This window comes from Pleurodeles waltl, chromosome 8, assembly GCF_031143425.1.
Source record: "Pleurodeles waltl isolate 20211129_DDA chromosome 8, aPleWal1.hap1.20221129, whole genome shotgun sequence".
Classification (NCBI taxonomy): Eukaryota; Metazoa; Chordata; class Amphibia; order Caudata; family Salamandridae; genus Pleurodeles; species Pleurodeles waltl.
Window position 1 is genome coordinate 888,277,470 of NC_090447.1, and position 19,577 is coordinate 888,297,046.

Sequence of the window (19,577 nt, forward strand, 5' to 3'; positions counted from 1 at the left end):
CACTGATTGTGCCATCCACATAAGTAGCCCCTTAACCATGTCTCAGGTCTGCCATTGCTAGGCCTGTGTGTTCAGTTTCACTGCCACTTCGACCTGGCATTTACAATACTTGCCAAACCTTAAATCCTACTTTTCTTCCCTGTAAGTCACCCCTAAGGTAGGTCTTAGGTAACCCAAAGGGCAGGGTGCTATGTAAGTACAAAGCATGTATTTATACATTTTACTACTGTAAAGACTGCTCTTCTCATAGGTCAGCATTAGAGAGTCCATTATGGGGGTCATTCTGACCCTGGCGGTCTTGGACCGCCAGGGCGCAGAATGACGGAAGCACCGCCAACAGGCTGGCGGTGCTTCCAAGCCCAATCTGACCGCAGCGGTAAAGCCACGGTCAGAAAACCGGGGCCGGTGGTTTCCCGCCGTTTTTGCCCCGGCTGGGCGAATCCGCCAGGGCAGCGCTGCAAGCGGCGCTGCCCTGGGGATTCTGACCCCCTTACCACCAGCCTGTTTCTGGCGATTTTCACTGCCAGGAAGAGGCTGGCGGTAAGGGGTGTCCTGGGGACCCTGGGGGCCCCTGCACTGCCCATGCCACTGGCATGGGCAGTGCAGGGGCCCCCTAACAGGGCCCCATGAAGCTTTTCACTGTCTGCCTAGCAGACAGTGAAAAGCGCGACAGGTGCAAATGCACCCGTCGCACCGCCGCAACACCGCCGGCTCCATTCGGAGCCGGCTCCTGTGTTGCGGCCCCCATTCCCGCTGGGCCGGCAGGCGCTAACATGGTTAGCGCCCTCCGGCCCAGCGGGAATGTTGGAATGCTGGCAGCGGTCTTTTGGCCGCATGGCGGCCGATTGGCGGTTCCCGCCAGGCGGGCGGCTACTGCCGCCCGCCAAAGTTGGAATGACCGCCTATATGCTTTAAAGTGGTAATTTCTGATCTGAGAGGAATAGACTTGTCATATTTGCTATGGATGGAATGGTAGTAAGATGTCATACTTACTGATGAAGATTAATTCTACATTACTATTTCAGAAATGGCACTTTTAGAAAGTAGGCATTTCTCTGCACTTACTGCCATCTGTGCATCACAGCCTGTCTCTAATCCACATGTGGTCTGTGCTGGTTGACAGCTTCCTGTGTGCATTCCACCCAGACAGCCAGAAACACAGGGCACTCAGCTGCATTCATCTGCATACAGATGGGATTCCCTGGGTAAGAAGGGTGGTGGCGCTGTCTCTTCCACTTAAAAAGCAAGTGACCTGCCTTCACACAAAGGACTGATAACCCACCACAGGGCTCCTGGCAGACAGGGCTGGATTGAAAGGGGAACTTCTGTACTTCAAAACCACTCTTTGAAATTTCCTTCACTTCAAAAGCACTTTTTGGGTCTGTGACTCCACCAAATCAGACACTTCTGGATCTACAACTGGACTCTGTCAGAAGGACTGCCTGGCTACCCAAAGTACTCATCTGGACTGCTTTGCTGAAAGGACACTGTCATGCTTATTGCCCTGCTATGTGCTGACCCCTGACTCTGCTGGAAGGACTTCTCAAGTGTTGTCTAAGGACTTGAATTGAGCTTGCCTCCTGTTTTGAGGTCTCAGGGCTATCAAAGACTTGACCAAAGATAAGAAAATCAAGTGCATTGGAAAATCAATGTAATGCCTGCAAAATGTGATGCAACACGTGCCAGATCGACGCAGCACCTTCTTCGCTGCTGAAAAATCACTGCATCACCTACCGGATTGATGCAGCACCTGTTGCCTCTGCTCAACACATTCTGGGTTTTCCACGCATTGTCCCTTGGCATCAAAATATCCAGGCATCGCAGTGAGGAACTAAGGCTGTGCTCCTGGAAACCGACACATCGCAATGCAACGTGGAAAGAAACGGGGCCTTGCATTTGCCATGCTGGAAAAATCAATGCATTGCTTTACTTTTCGGCGCATCTCCTTCTCTCCGCTCTGCTTTGTTATTTTTGATGCTTCTCAGGTACAGTGGGGGTCATTAGGACATTGGCGGTCGCTGACCTCCATGCCGGTGATGGCCGTAGGTCCGTTGCCAGGCTGGCGGTGAAGACCGCCAAATTATGACCATGGCAGTGATCCCTCCCATAGACTGCCAATGTACCACCGGAATAGCCAGTGCGGTCTGTCCACTGACCATGGCGGTTGCCATCTTCAGGCTGGCCGAAGACAACACCCCACCCACCATATAATGACATAGCACACTACCAGGATTTCCGAGGCCGGACCACCACCACCAAAAGCCTGGCGGAAATAAATCACATAAAAGGAGACACTCACCTCCAGGGACATAGAGGAGTCCGCAGCCGCTATGGAACCCGAACTGGAAGTCCTGCCAATGCTGTACCACGCAATGGCAGTCTAGGAGCACCAAAGCTGATGAAGATGAGGATGGTGAGTACAGCCACCTACCACACAAGGGAGGGAGGGGAGAGTGACACACACCACACGCACAGCACATACCGTACACACATCACACACCACAAACAATCTGCAGAGAATCCCAACAACAACATAAACCAGAAGCAAAGAAAGCCAGGGCACATACCTTTGGTCCAACCTCTGTATTTTGATGGACCCGGGCCCACAACAAATGAAGCAACTATATACAAAAGGCCATTGGCCAGTCCAATGTCACATAAAAGCCACAGGGCAACGTCCATTGCTCAACTTGACTCCTGCTAGCCCAAGTCACTCCACTGGGCATGGGCATCATGGTAATGGTAGGCAGGCACCTCAGGGGGTAGTGGGTGTGGGGGGGTTGGGGAGTTTCTTCTTGGAAGGGGGTTCCTTGGACTTGGGTTTGGGAGGGGGCAGGTCCTTGCTCCATTGCTTAGGGGGTGGAGGTGGTTGCTTGGGGCGGGGGGCCGGTGTGCCACCCTTGTGCACCTTAGTGGCAGGTGTAGCTGCAGGGGGAGGAACAGGAGTGGACTGCGAGCGGGAGGTACTGGGCTGGAGGAGAGGGATCTTTCTCTTACGAGCAGGACGGGGGAGGAGGGGAGATGTCAAGGCGGGCAAGGAAAAGTTTCTCTGGTACAATGGGGCTGGCTGTGGGAGGAGGTTTTCGAGTGTAGCTAGAGGAAGTGGTTGTAGGAGGAGCAGGTGTGCTGGACTTGGTTACAGGTGCATGGACAGTGTGTGTGTGTGAGGTGGATGGCTGTTGAGTGTCTGAGTGGGAGTGTTTATGTGTTTTTGGAGAGGGGTGGGCAGACAGGGTGGAAGAAGACAAACAGGACGTGTACATGTATGTATGTTGTTGTGGTGTCTGGATGTGAGGTGGGTGTGCTGCATGAGGTTGGGATGGTGGTTGTGGTGACTGCGCATGTGGTGAATGGGGTGCTAGGCTGCGTGTCTACTGTTGTGACTATGGGCAAGGCTGTACAGGTGGCAGGATTTGGGACTGATCATGCAGTGCTTGCAGGTGAGAGTGCTGATGTGACTCTGAGGGAGGAGTAGGGGAGACAGTGGAGGCAGTGGCTGTTGATGTATGTGCTTCTGTGTGATGGCTGTGTGTGTGCTTGTGGAGTGAAGTATTGTGCCTTTGCTTGTCTGTACAAGTCCTGTCTGTTGTTTTGGGTGCTTGCTTGCCTGATTGTGTGCATGGGATGGGTTGGGAGAGAGGGCTTTGGGACTGGGAACTGGTAGTTGCAGGAGGGACGGAAGAAACAGGGACACTGGCTGCTGTCAAAGAGGAGGCCAGAGCCTGGAACGATCTCTGTAGGGCAGCTAACCCTCTGTGTATGCCCTCCAGGTAGGCATTGCATTGCTGCATCTGGGATGCCAGCCCCTAGATGCATTCACTAAGGTTGACTGCCCTACTAAGATGGATCTCAGGAGGTCAATAGGATCCACAGTGAGGGCAGCAGGGCTAACTGGGGCAGGGTCTGAGGTGCCTGGGGCGAAGGAGATGCCCACCCTCCTATGTGTGCGAGGTCATAGGAAACTGGGTGGGGGGGCTACTGGGTGGGAGGTGATGGTACGGGGTTGGTGGAAGATGTTGTAGCTGGGGTGGTCCCAGAGGAGTCCGCCACCAACAGGGTGCTTCCATCGGAGGAGGTATCAAAGTCAGATGTCGTAGCTGCTATCTCCCCCGTGGTGCTCCCCTCGTTCCAACCCACTGGTCCCCTCACCGTTGGTGGACTCTGCCTCCTGGATCCCGTGGGCTGCAACTCCCCCACTCACCAGTGCCCCTACTCCTTCGCCAGATGATGCTAGTGCACACAAGTACAGAATGAGAAAAGGAGAGACAGTGGGAGAGAAAGAAAGGGAGCACAGGGTCAATCACAGCAAGAACAGCACATATGACATACACATCACAATCACTCACTGGCAAACTATTAGACCTGACAGCCTTAGGGTGGTCACCCCTAACTTTTTGCCTGCCTCCCTCCACATTTTGAATACTATTTTTGCTGGTTTTAGGACTCTGACCACTTTACCACTGCTAACCAGTGCTAAAGTGCATATGCTCTCACCCTTTAAACATGATGACATTGGAAAATACCCAATTTTATTATTTAATTTACTTATAAGTCCCTAGTATAGTACACTATGGGCCTCATTACGACCCTGGGGGTGGGCGGTAAGCTAGCGGTAACACCGCCAACAGGCTGGTGGTGTTCCGCCAGCTATTATGACCGTGACGCAATAGCCATGGCCATACTGCCAGCCCCTCAACTATACCGCCAGGCTTTTGCCTGGCGGTCATAATCCCCAACCGCCAGCCTGGCCACCGTGTTAAACACCGCCATGGAAATGCTGGCGGTGAGGGGGACTTGGGGTATCCCTGGGGGGCCCTGCACTGCCTATGCACTTAACATGAGCAGTGCAGGGGCCCCCAGGCATAGCCCCATCACGAATATCACTGCCCAAATTTTGGGCAGTGAAATTAGCAACAGGTGCTACTGCACCCGCTGTACATCAGCATTGCCGCCGGCTCTATTACGAGCCGGCAGCAATGTTGATGTGACTTTTCCGCTGGGCCAGCGGACGGTAACACTCTTACCATCTGCTGGCCCAGTGGAAAAGTTGAAATAGGGAGCCAGAAATACCACCAGCACTGGCGGTATTCTATCACCCTCAGCGTCGGCAGTCTTCTGAGAAGACGACTGAGGTTGTAATGAGGGCCTATATGTACCCAGAATCTGTAGATTAAATGCTACTAGTGGGCCTGCAGCACTGATTGTGCCACCCACTTAATTAGCCTCTTAACCATGTCTCAGACCTGCCATAGCAAGGCCTGTGTGTGCAGTTTCAATGCCAATTCGACTTGGCATTTAGAAGTACTTGCCAAGCCTCAAACTCCCCTTTTTCTACATATACGTCACTCCTAAGGTAGGCCGTAGGTAACCCATAGGGCAGGGTGCTGTGTAGACAAAAGGCAGGACATGTACCTGTGTAGTGTAAAACTCCTAAATTTGTTTTTGCACTTCTGTGAGGCCTGCTCCTTTCATAAGCTAACATTAGAGCTACCCTCATATACTGCTTGAGAGGTAGCTGCTGATCTGAGAGGAATAGGAAGGTCATATTTAGTATGACCACAATGGTAATACAAAATCCTTCTGACTGGTGAAGTTGGATTTAATATTACTGTTTTAGAAATGCTACTTTTAGAAAGTGAGCATTTCTCTGCACTTAAATCCTTCTGTGCCTTACAATCCATGTCTGTCTAGGTTCAGTTGATACCTCCCTTGTGCATTGACTAACCCCAAACACATGATTCTCAGCCTCACTTGCATACATCTGCATTTTGAATGGGTCTTCCTGGGCTGGGAGGGTGGAGGGCCTGACACTTACATGTCAAAGGTCAGTAGCCTGCCCTCACACAAAGGACTGCTACACCCCTACTGGGACCCTGGCAGGCAGGATTGAACTGAAAGTGGGCCTTGTGCACTTCTAAACCACTCTTTGACGTCTCCCCCACTTTAAAGGCACATTTGGGTATTTAAACAGGGTCTCTGCACCTACCAACTCAGACACTTCTAAGGTAGACATTCTACTTCATCAAGACACTTCCTGGAGAAGAACCTGAACCAGAACCTGCAACCTGCCAAGAAGAACTGCCTGGCTATCCAAAGGACTCACCTGACTGCTTTTCTGACACGGACTGCTGCCTTGCTGACTTGCTGCTCTCTGGCTGTGCTGAAGAAGTGCTCTCCAAGGGCTTGTAGAGCTTGCCTCTTGTTAACTGAAGTCTCAGGACCAAAAAGACTTCATTCCTGCAAGAAGAACTCCTGTGCGGTGAAAATCGATGCACAGCCTGCAAGAAACGACGCACAGCCTGCATCGTGGTGAGAAAATCACTGCATGCCGAACCGGAATGACGCAGCCTGACTTTGCAAGGAGAAGATCGACGCAGTGCCAGCATAGCGACTGGAAATTCAATGCACAGCCCACTAGATTGACGCAAAGCCGAGCCGGAACCACGCAGCCTTACCTCCTGAGAGGAATCGGTGCAGCGCCTGCCGTGTGGTAGAAATTTCCACGCAACACCAATGGATTGACGCAGCCCCTATGACTTCGTCCTACAAGCACCTGATTTCAACGCATCGTCACCAGAGTGTCCGAAAACCCCGCAACCTGAAGAGAATTCAAGACCGAGCGCCGGAAATCAACGCAAAGCATTCCCTGCGTGAAAAATAAACAACGCATCACCGTGTGTGGCCCGAGAAATCAACGCACACTTTTCTGTTTTCCACACATCTTCTCCTCTGCGGTTCCTTGTGGACATTTTGTACGCAAACCAGGTAGTTTGTGTTTGCAAGGGACACTTGTTGCTTTTAAGAGACTAAGGACACTTTCTATCATTTTTACAGTGATATCAAAAATATACTTATTGCATTTTAATTGTTTTGACCTGCATCTAATCAGATAAATATTGTGGGGGTCATTACAACATTGGCGGTAAAAGCTGCTTACCGCTGTGCAGAAGATCGCCAACACACCGCCGCGGCTGCGGAAATCCGCCACAGCTATTATGACCCACATCTCGGAATCTGCTGAAATTTAGACACCTACACAAGTCCGCCACACCAAAGGTCAGTGATAAACTGGTGAAAACAAAACCTCCACCGTCATGCCAACAGAAACACGCCCATGCTATCACGACCCACGAATCCACGCGGCGGTCTTTCAACCGCGGTATTCCATTGGCGGTACACACCACCGCGCTCAAAATAAACACACATCTCCAAAACACCGCTACATTGGACAATTCCAAAAACACACACCTGATACACATACACACACCACTCCCACACAATCAATACTATATAAAACACACACCCACATCACCCACAAACCCCTACGACCAAAAATGTTGACGAAGTCCAGAGAGACTGCACAGCATAGACAACCCCACCACACAGAGGCACACAACACCATCACCCACACAACATCCACGCACAAAACACCACACACCACTACACATCACCACACTCAACACCACATACACCACCCCACATATCACCTACACCACCCCATGGCACGGCAAAGACACCCCAGGTTCTCCGAGGAGGAGCTCAGGGTCATGGTGGAGGAAATCGTACGGGTAGAGCCACAGCTATTTGGATCACAGGTGAAGCACACCTCCATAGCTTGGAAGATGGAGCTATGGCGAAGAATAGTCGACAGGGTCAACGCAGTGGGACAGCACCCAAGAAATCGGGAGAACATCAGGAAGAGGTGGAACGACCTTCGGGGGAAGGTGCGTTCCGTGGTCTCCAGGCACAACATCGCAGTACAGCGGACTGGCAGCAGACCCCCACCTCCTCCCCCACAACTAACAACATGGGAGGAGCAGGTCTCGACCATTATGCATCCTGAGGGCCTCGGAAGAGTCAGTGGAGGAATGGACTCTGGTAAGTCAAATCTTAACTATCATATCCCCCACCCTACCTGCATGCTATCACAGACCCCCACCCTCACCCCCTCCCCTATCACTCCAACTCCTCACTAATGTACCAATAACACAAACCGCACATCCCAACACCAAGCCCTGCATGACGCAACAAAGCATGGACATCCCTCACTAAAGCATGCCCACTGCACATACCCACAACACCCCCCCAACCATCATCACACAAGCCCCCACACAGGAATGCTAGCACTTGGGTACACGCTCACCCACCCATTGCACACCATGACACACACACATGCAATAATTTAGCTTTTACACCCCTGCAGGACCACTACCCAACGTCACCAGACAGAAGGGTCCAGACATCTCTACCCCACCCACAGAAGAGGCCAACAGTGATGACAGCAGCTCTGGCCAACTGGATCCAGATGACCAGCCCGGGCCATCGTGGGCCTCGGGACAGTCGGTTCCCCTCACACAGGCACAGCCCAACACAGACCTTCCACCCTCTGGAAACACCAGCACAGCACCCACCCAGCGGGCCCATACCTCCGTACCCAGGACACGTCAATCAGCTGTGTGTCCACCACTACAGGGAACCCAGGATAACCCACCACCCCAATAACAGCAGGGACCTGGGGGCAGTGGTAGTGGGCACACGGTCCAGGGGACGGAGGCACAGGAACACAAGGGAACTGGGAGGGCTGCTGTGCGACAGGGGGCGGACAGGCCACGGGAACCCACTCTCCACAAGGCCCTCTCCTCCATCATGGGAGCATACCACCACTCCCAGGAGACGATGGCTACGGTCCTGGCCAAGTTTCAGGAGACCCAGCGCCTGCAGGAGGAACAGTGTTTGGGGTTCAGGGAGGAACTCAGAACCATCAGCTCCGCCCTGGGCACCATCGTATGGGTGCTGAAGGACATACAGAACACCATGAGGGGCACCGTGGCACTCCAAGGGGCCCCAGACACTAGCATGGACAATGAACTGCCCAACACCTCCGCCGGCGCTAGTGGACAGGACGCCCGCCACAGGACAACCACACCAGCACCTCACCCGCTGCAGACGGAGAACCACCCCGCAAGCGGTTCATGGGATCCAGGACAGAGCACGACGGCAAGACCCAGCCAAGAAATGAGACCACCCTGATTGTCATCCCACTGTCCCACTTTGTAACCCTGTCCATATTGGAACTGCCCCAGCTCCACTTCCTATGCCCATATGGGCAGTGCACTTGTGAGACTAATAGACTGGACTCTGCCATGGACATTCCTCCACCATCACTCCTCACCATTTTACCACCCCCCTCCAATATTTAGCATTTCAATAAACACCCTTGAACTCCAAAACAATCTGGAGTCAGTCTGTGATTTTGAAAATGTGTATTATCTATGACATTGACAAAATCCGTACTCAAATGTAATGTCAACTTACCTATGTCACACATCACAAGTCCATGAAGAATGCAAGCAGATGACACAGGTTGGTAACCACACCTGTGAAACCGTAATGGAAATGTACAACTCAGTTACCAAATACTGCTTCAAATTGACAGACAGGATAGAGGCATAAGACATGCTGCAGCCCTTAGAGACCTTCCCTGGCATCAGGGCCCTTGGTACCAGGGGTACCAGTTACAAGGGACTTACCTGGATGCCAGGGTGTGCCAATTGTGGAAACAAAAGTACAGGTTAGGGAAAGAACACTGGTGCTGGGGCCTGGTTAGCAGGCCTCAGCACACTTTCAAATCAAAACTTAGCATCAGCAAAGGCAAAAAGTCAGGGGGTAACCTTGCCAAGGAGGCATTTCCTTACAATGACTGAGTCCCTGTTGTCAATGTCTTCTTCCTCTGCTTCCTCCTCATCACTGTCCACAGGCTCCACAGCTGCCACAACACCATCATCTGGACCATCCTCCTGCAGAAAAGGCACCTGGCGTTGCAAAGCAAGATTGTGAAGCATACAGCAGGCGATGATGATCTGGCACACCTTCCTTGGTGTGTAGAATAGGGAACCACCTGTCATATGGAGGCACCTGAACCTGGCCTTCAGGAGGCCGAAGGTGCGTTCGATCACCCTCCTAGTCCGCCCATGGGCCTCATTGTAGCATTCCTCTGCCCTGGTCCTAGGATTCCTCACTGGGGTCAGTAGCCATGACAGGTTGGGGTAACCGGAGTCACCTAATAGCCATACCCGGTACCTCTGGAGTTGACCCATCACATAAGGGATGCTGCTATTCCGCAGGATGTAGGCGTCATGCACTGAGCCAGGGAACATAGCATTTACCTGGGAGATGTACTGGTCTGCCAAACATACCATCTGTACATTCATCGAATGATAACTCTTCCGGTTCCTGTACACCTGTTCACTCCTGTGGGGGGGGACCAAAGCCACATGGGTCCCATCAATGGCACCTATGATGTTATGGTTATGTCCAAGGGCATAGAAGTCACCTTTAACAGTAGCCAAATCCTCCACCTGAGGGAACACGATGTAGCTCCTCATGTGTTTCAGCAGGGCAGACAACACTCTGGACAACACGTTGGAAAACATAGACTGGGACATCCCTGATGCCATGGCCACTGTTGTTTGAAATGACCCACTTGCAAGGAAATGGAGCACTGATAGCACCTGCACTTGAGGGGGGATACCTGTGGGATGGCGGATTGCTGACATCAGGTCAGGCTCCAACTGGGTACACAGCTCCTGGATTGTGGCACGGTAAAACCTGTAGGTGATGATTAAATGTTGCTCCTCCATTGTCAACAGGTCCACCAGCGGTCGGTACACCGGAGAATTCCGCCATCTCCTCACATGTCCCAGCTGACGGTGCCTAGGAAGGACAACAGCGACCACAGAGTCAAACAACTCAGAGGTATGTACCCACAGCTACACAGAACACGAAACATAATCCAAAAAGTTGTCTGTATGTTTGTTGAGTCCAGGTCTAGGTATGTGTGACGCAGTTGAAAATGAAGCCATGTGGGCCCCTGAAATGGCAGCTGCCTGACCTCCAAACTGAGACAATGGGATGTGAGGTAACTGCGCTGGAGTTGTACACTGTCGCGGTAGGCGGTCGAAGACCGCTGCGCAATGCTGCATTGGTTAACATGGGACCCTATGGGTCCCAGGAGCCAATGACAAAGTGCGCCGGCAGTGATGATATGCACCGCCGCAGACGTCACCACCGCGAACGTCACTGCCATTTTCTATCTGTTGAATCACTCGATACTTGATCTTCCACAGGAGAGGACCTATACTGCAAGTGCTGCTGTGACCTCGGTCTGGAAGAGACAATGGCTCGTGCATCTGGGGAAAGGGCCCCTGCCTTCTCTGCACAGGAGTTGGAGAACCTCGTGGATGGGGTCCTCCCCCAGTACACGCTTCTCTACGGTCCTCCAGACCAACAGGTGAGTACACAAGGAGCAAGTTGTATGGGCTATGCCTGGGTTGAGAGGGCGGGTTGTAAGAAGGAAGGGGGCAGAGTTCTGCGAGCATGAAGGACTGTGAATGCATGTGCCACATGGCAAGGGTAGGGATGTGGCCACTCACTTCGACGGTGCAGTTGGTAATGACTTCTCTTCTTCCCCTGTACATTTCATGTAGGTCAGCGCCCACCAGAAGAAGGATATTTGGCGTGCCATCGCCAAGGACGTCCGGACCCTGGGGGTCTACCAGAGACAGAGCACCCACTGCCGTAAAAGATGGGAGGACATTCGCCGCTGGAGCAAGAAGACGGCGGAGGCTCAGCTGGGGATGGCCTCCCAACGTGGGAGGGGTGCCCGTCGCACCATGACCCCCCTGATGTTCCGGATCCTGGCGGTGGCCTACCCTGAGTTGGATGGGCGCTTGAGGGCATCACAGCAGACACAAGGGGGTGAGTACACTCTCATGCAGCGGACTTTGCGCGCAATGAAGGTGTCTGGGTGGGGGAGGAGGGCTGTGGGTTTCCCTAGGCCAGGGCGAGTTACGTAGGCTAGGCCCCTCCGTAATGCAGGCCATGTGGCACTCCACCCCACCTCTGTAGAGTGCCAAGTACATGTATACATGCCCCTGTGTCATCTATGTGTGCTGATGTCCACCATAGCCATGTAGGCCATATGCCAGGAACTGCATCAGTAGAGCCCAACAGCGCGGCGTAGTGCAGGCGGCTGCTGTGTCTGTATTGTCCGCCAACGGTAGCGGGAAGCCATGCACTTAACCTGTCTTTCTTCTGTCGTCCCCCCCTTTTTGTGCTCTCCCTGTTCTTTTGTGCATCAGCATCATCAAGCGGAGGTACAGTGGCACCGGAGCACGAGGGAGCTGCATCCCACATGGCCATGGAGGGCCACACCATGGACTCTGAATACACCAGTGGGACGGAGGGCAAGGGGAGCTTCATGGCGGTCACAGGATCAGCAAACAGCGACACGGACTCATCCTCCGATGGGAGCTCCCTTGTGGTGGCGGCAAAATCTGTGCCCCACACTTCTACAGGTACAGCCGCCACCCCCCCTACCAGCACCGCCCTCCCAGCAGCCCCTAAGCCTTCGCCCCGTGCCCGCTCACCCAGGAGGGTGGGCATCACCTTCGCCCCAGGCACCTCAGCCCCTGCCCCTGTCACCTCTGCTGCCCTCAGTGAGGAGGCCATTGACCTCCTCAGGTCACTCACTGTTGGGCAGTCTACCATTGTGAATGCCATCCAGGGTGTAGAAAGGGAGTTGCAACACACTAATGCATTCCTGGAGGGCATTCATTCTGGTCAGGCTGCCCATCATCGAACCCTACAATCTCTGGCCTCAGCACTGATGGCAGCCATTGTCGCTGTGTCTAGCCTCCCCCCTCCAACTTCCTCCACCCAGACCCAATCCCCTGTACCCCAGCCTATCCCAAGCACACCATCAGACCAGCCTGCACACACGTCAACACACAAGGGAAGCTCAGGCAAACAAAGCACCACACATCCCACAGGCACTCACGCAAGCATCACACACATACAGACACAGCAACATCCACTGCCTCCACTGTGTCCCCCTCCTCCTTGTTTCCCTCCTCCCTCCCAGTATCGTCTGCACTCTCACCTACATGCACTACCACTACAGCCACTACGTACCGCACCAGCACACCCACCACCACACCCCCTTACCTGCACTCACCACCCCCACTACCATTTACATGTCCCCTGTGTCCCCTCCCAGTGTGTCTGTGACGCCCCCCTCCCAAAGTACACAAACGCAGGCACACACCCACCCAACATCCATCCACCTCACGACAGCTTCCATCGCATGCACCTGCACCCAAATCAACAAAAGTTACACCTCCTACAACCACCTCCTCTTCCTCCACTCCCAGACCCCCTCCAGCTACCCATCCCAGTGTTCATCAGAAACTTTTCCTGAGCAACCTTGAGCTCTTTCCCACCACCCCCCCTCCTATTCATAGGTCCCGTACTAGCACCTCAGCCAAAAAATCTCCTTTACCAGTGGTGCCTGTTAGAGGTATGTGGAGTGCACCGGGCACCAGGGCAGCCAGTGTGACACGGAGCCACAGCACAGCCAGTCCCCCCCCTGTAAAGCACCAGAAGTTGGACAGTGCCCGACGGGATAGGGGGCAGGCTCCATCCGGCAAAGCTGCTCACAAGGGTCTCGGGGGGACTGTCCACTCAGCTGTGACTCCTCCCAAGGTGAGGAAGGGGCAGAAGACAGCGCCAAAGTCTGGGAAGAGCAGCACGGCGGAGAAGCCCGCCATCATCCCCGCTGCCCAGGAGGCCACCGCCAGCCCCATCGTCAGTGGCCAGGAGGCCACCGCCAAAGTCAGTGCCCAGGAGGCCACCGCCAGAGTCAGTGCCCAGGAGGGCAGTCCCATCGTGAGTGGCCAGGAGGCCACCGCCAGAGTCAATGCCCAGGAGGGCCCCGGCAGCCACAGCCCCGCTGGACAATGAGGGACCGCCATGGCAAACACCGCTGCACAGGTCAGAGACTGCAAAGTCAAGCACCGCTGAACAGGGCAAGCACCGCTGAGCAGGGCAAAGACCACCATGGCAAGCACCGCTGAACAGGTCAGAGACAGCAAAGTCAAGCACCACTGAACAGGGCAAGCACCGCTGAACAGGGCAAAGACCGCCACGGCAAGCACCGCTGAACAGGTCAGAGACAGCAAAGTCAAGCACCGCTGAACAGGGCAAGCACCACCAACTCAAGCACCACTAGCCCATGTGCGGCAGGGGCAGTGACGGAACTGGCACCGTCACGGGGAGAGTGATGCACTCTGGGCACCAGTCCCCCTCCAGAACCAGTGGAGAACAACATCCACTACCTCTGTCCTTAACAGGGTGAAGCACTCTGGGCACCAGTCCCCCTCCAGAACCAGTGGAGAACAGAATCCACTACCTCAGTCCTTGGCAGGATGAAGCACTCTGGGCACCAGTCCCCCTCCAGAACCAGTGGAGAACAGAATCCACTACCTCAGTCCGTGGCAGGATGAAGCACTCTGGGCACCAGTCCCCCTCCAGAACCAGTGGAGACTGTTATCGACTTGAGAGACTGTGGCTTTGCACTCCCCAGGATGGTACAGTGGGAAAACCACCCACTCTAGAGACTTGAGAGACTGTGGCTTTGCACTCCCCAGGATGGTACAGTGGGCAAACCACCCACTGTAGAGACTTAAGAGACTGTGGCTTTGCACTCCCCAGGATGGTACAGTGGGCAAGCCACCCACTGTAGAGACTTGAGAGACTGTGGCTTTGCACTCCCCAGGATGGTACAGTGGGCAAGCCACCCACTGTAGAGACTTGAGAGACTGTGGCTTTGCACTCCTCAGGATACATCAATGGGCATGGAGCCCCCTTGTGGATCTGGCGTGGTGCTCTCATCCGGCTGAGGTGCCCCCCCTTCCCTTCCCCCTGAGGTGCCTGTTGTATTTCGGTCTGATGCACCTGCAGTGTTCTCTCCATTTTGCTCAGGTATCGTGTGTGGGCCTCGCCCATGCATTTTGGGCCCAGTGGTCCACGGACATTGATTGGTGCATACCTGCACTACTAATCATGATGTATATTTTGTTGCATGTGAAATTATATCTGTATATATTTGCTTACTGTATTTTGATACATTACGATGGTTGCACTCATTTCCTTTTGTCTTTGCACTCTTCCGGGGGGTATTGGGGTTGTTACTGTTATGTTTGGATATGCATTGGTGTGTGGGTTGTAGTGGGTGAGGGTCGGGGTGGGGGTGGGGGTGTTACGTGTGTGTGTCCCTGACTTTTCCCTCCCCCCACCCCTATGCAGTACTCACTATTGTCTTCGGCGCCGGCGTTGCTGATGATTGTACAGGAGCAGGAAGACTATCGCAGGGAGTATTTGGAGTTCCGGTTCCATGGTGTCCTGGTTCCTTGTGGAGTGTGTAGAGGTGAGCATTTCCCTTTGAAATGGCTGTTTCCGCCGTGTTTTTATCCACGGTGAATCGGCCCCGGAAAAGGTGGCGGATTGGTAGGTTGTGATACTGTGGGCGGTACTTTGTCTCCCGCCTGTCTGTCGGCGGTGACCACCGCGATGTTTGTCCGTACCGCCGTGGCGGTCGCAGTGTTAAAGTGGCTGTCTTTGTTGGCGGTTTCCGCCACGGTCATAATTCCCTTTTTTTTTCCACCGGCCTGTTTGCAGTCTTACCGCCGCTTTAACACCGTCCGCCAGGGTTGTAATGACCCCCTATATAATTTTTCTAAACACTGCGTGGTATATTTTGTGGTGTTCTACTGTGTTATTGCATGATTTATTGCACAAATACTTTACACATTGCCTTCTAAGTTAAGCCTGACTGCTCAGGGCCAAGCTACCAGAGGGTGGGCACAGGATCATTTGGATTGTGTGCGACTTACCCTGACTAGAGTGAGGGTCCTTGCTTGGACAGGGGTTAACCTGACTGCCAACCATAGACCCCATTTCTAACACAAAACATTACCTGGGAACAACAGCAGAAATTTACCCAAACACTACCATCTGCACACCTACTGGGACTCACTAAGCCATGTCTGACATGGTATGCCAGCTACTTACCAATACCAAAAATACATACCGCCCTACATTGCTAAGCAGAACCGGGCATCCACTGACTAGAACCTTGTACCCAAACCTGATGGCAGCATAACAAAAAATACTACACAGTCTGTACTAACACCCCTTGTGGCTGCTGTGCTGCCCCCAAGCACCCATCCAACTCAGGATTGGCCACAACCAGAATGCAGGCCATTAGGGGGATCAGGGTCCGACGTGCACCCCTACCTCGTTGAGAGGCCGTCCCCAGCTGGGCCTCTGCGGTCTTCCGGGCCAAGCGTCTCAGGTCCTCCCACTGTTTCCTACAGTGGGTGCTCTGCTGGGTATGGACCCCCGGGGTCCGCACGTCCTTGGCAATGGCACGGTAGAACCCTTTCTTCTGATGGGCACTGACCTGCATAGGGAACACAGACGAATGGACGTCATGAACTAAAAACCCCATTCTGCAACAGAAATGGCTCATATACTGCATAGATCCCACATTAAACCCACACATGACCCGTACCTCTGCATACACATTGCATGCAGCTAATACACCCTCCAAATGACACATTGCCAGGACACACATACATCTTCATGAAGCCATGTCGCATCCAACGTATGCATGAGGTACTCACCTGGCACATACAACCGCCCATACAAGGGAAGTACACCATCCACAAGCTTCACCAACTCCTCCGATGTGAAGCACAGGCCATTGAGGGTTCCAGACAAAGGACACAGCAGCACACACAGTGGAGGTGTTGATCAGTGGGGACTCAGGAATCAAGTGAAGTGGTACAGAGAAAATGGAGGTCACGTCCGCGGCAGTGAACACCGTCACTATGTTCACTGCCGGCATTGATAATCATTGGTTCCTGTGCTCCATAGAGCTCCATGATAACCAATGAGGAGTTACACAGCGGTGCCAACTGCCTTTCGCCATGAGGCCAAACTCCGGCAGAGTGAGGTCACTTCCACCTGCCCCTGCATACAATTCCAAATGTTACCACTCATGTTGGAAAATGTAATGTGCGTCATAGGCGTCGATGGTATACACCAAGACAATTCCAGTCTGCTACGTACATACATGCTCTGTGTACTGTGATATTGTGTGTCCATATTTCCTGCAGACACACACCTCATGTTTGGTTTACTGAGTTACCTACCACTTCGGAGGAGGAGGCAAGCACCCGTGTACAGACCCCTAGCGGACTTGGCTACACCGGAGGAACGACACATCATTATCACCTATCTTCTGGACAGGGCCACAATTACTGAGCTGTATCACCAATTGGAGCCAGATCTGATTCCTGCTATCTGTAGCACTACAGCAATACCCCCCACATTACAGGTACTGTCAGTGCTCCATTTCCATGACAAGTAGTTCTTCCCAGGTGACTGTGGGCCTGGCCTGCAGGAATGTCACTGACAATGTTTTTGATTGTGCTTGGAAAGGATTTGGTTGCCTTGCTCAAACACATGAGTAGCTACATCTCATTCTCCCAGAGTGAAGATTTTCCCACTAAGAAGGCTGGATTCTACGCCATGGGACACATACCACTTGATGGGACCCATATTGCCTTGGTCCCTTCCAGGGTAAATTAGCAGGTCTACAGGAATAGGAAGAGTTACCATTCTCTAAATGTCCAGATGGTGTGCCTTACTGATCAGTATATCTCCCACGTCACTGCCAAGTTTCCTAGATCTGTGCATGATGACTATGTTTTGAGGAATAGTAGCTTCTCACAGGTGATGGCACGACTACAGAGGCAGAGAGTGTGGCTCATAGATGGGCTTCAGTCTTCACACATGGTATGTCAGTATATGCCAACTGAAGTTGTACTCCTTGCCATTGTACATGAGTAATGTGTGTCCTGGCTGTTGATCTCAGTGAGGAATCCGAGGATAGTGCCAGAAAATTGTTACAATCAAGTACCTGGGCGTACCAGGAGGGTTATTGTACACACATTTGGTCTACTGAAAGCCAGGTTCTGGTGCTTCCATTTAACGGATGGATCCCTACACTACGCACCTAAGAATGTCTGCCAGATAGTGGTGGCTTGCTGCATGCTGTACAATTTGGCAGTCAGATGCCATGTGCCCTACCTGCAGGAGGAAGGGGGAGACAATGCAGCTGTGGCAGCAGAGTACACTGTAGACAGTGAGAAGGAGGAGGATGTGGACAATAGGACACGTATGATACAGCAGTAGTTCCACTGACACTCAGATAAGACTGTACTTCTGGTCATATCTCCACTGCAGTTAAGTGCTGCTACCTGTTGTGTTGTGCCAAGCACTTTATTTTTAAATCTGTTTATTCAACTTATTTCAAAACAAGGTACAAAAGTAGCAGTACATAGCATATACTTAGTGAGAGAATATCCAGCTTCCCTCCGCTTATTTTTCCTTAATGCATTACACTGTACATCACAGCTGTATTTTAGTGTACTGACATTCAATAAACTTTATATAACTATTAACATTAGACATGATGGTTATTATTTTTGCTTATGAATGTTGGCGTCAGATTTAATAGTGGCAGCATTCGACTATACAGGTACTAAGGTCTCCGTATCTATGTGTGCATTTTAGTGTGGATAAATAACAGTAGCAAGGAGTGGCTGGTGGTTAGATAACTTATAGACTCCTCGTGCCAGTGCGGTTGAATGGCTCTGCTTTTAACTAATTCTGTTGCTATGAGTAGCTTTTAGTTACAGTGTGAACCGAGAATATTAATGGGCTGTCTCATGGTGGGTACTTATCGTCTCTGGATTCAATTTTGACTACAAAAAGGTCCCAACTTTCGATCCCTCCTTGTATCTGACCCTTATGTTGTAAGTGTCTTAATGTTTGAGACTCTGCCAGTGCATAGTCGTGTAGGTCTCGCAATCAGAAGGAGTGGGACGGGGCGCTTGGGGCCTTCCAGTGTGTGGCTATCAGGCATTTGTATGACACGAAAGCTAGGTCCACAAACTTGTGAGAGTGTTTGTCGCCTTTTGTGCAGTGGCGTATATTTAGCAAGCAGGATTCTGGAGTAGGGGTCAGCAATTGGTCTATCACTTCTGCAGTTGTGTCAACGACACGGATCCAGCCAGTGTTAATCGCATGGCACTCCCAGACCATATAATAGAAAGTTGCTGCAGGGGTAGCGCATCTTGGGCATGTTGGGTTAGCGCCTGAGTATATTTTATGAATACAGGCAGGGAAGAGATAAGCTTGATGCACCTAATTAAATTGCGTGTACCTTAGTCTGGAGTTGTGAGACACGGTCTTGACCGAGTTAAGGGCTATTTCCCAGGATTTTTGTGCCGTTGGTGTGGGAAGGACAGTGTCCCAGCGGAGTTTGACCGGGGTTAGGGCCTTGCAGCTACTTGCTAAAAGTATTTTGTATATTTTGGCAACCACGCCTTTTGCCTCGCCCATAAAAAGTATTGCAGTGAGTAGAAGGGATTTGTTCGGTTCGTTGTGACCACTGCCCCATAGATTGCGTAGGAGATTAGTAATGGCATTGAATGTCAGGAAAGCTCCTGAGCGCATCACCCCAGCAGACACTAGATCGCGAACTTGATTGCGCTAGAGCCAGTGTAGAAGTCTCCCGTGTTTAGAGTGTTAACCGCCCGTAGATCATGATGGGAGAATAGAGCATATATCCCCTGTAACTGTGGCACTGGGAGTAGGGGGGAGTAGGG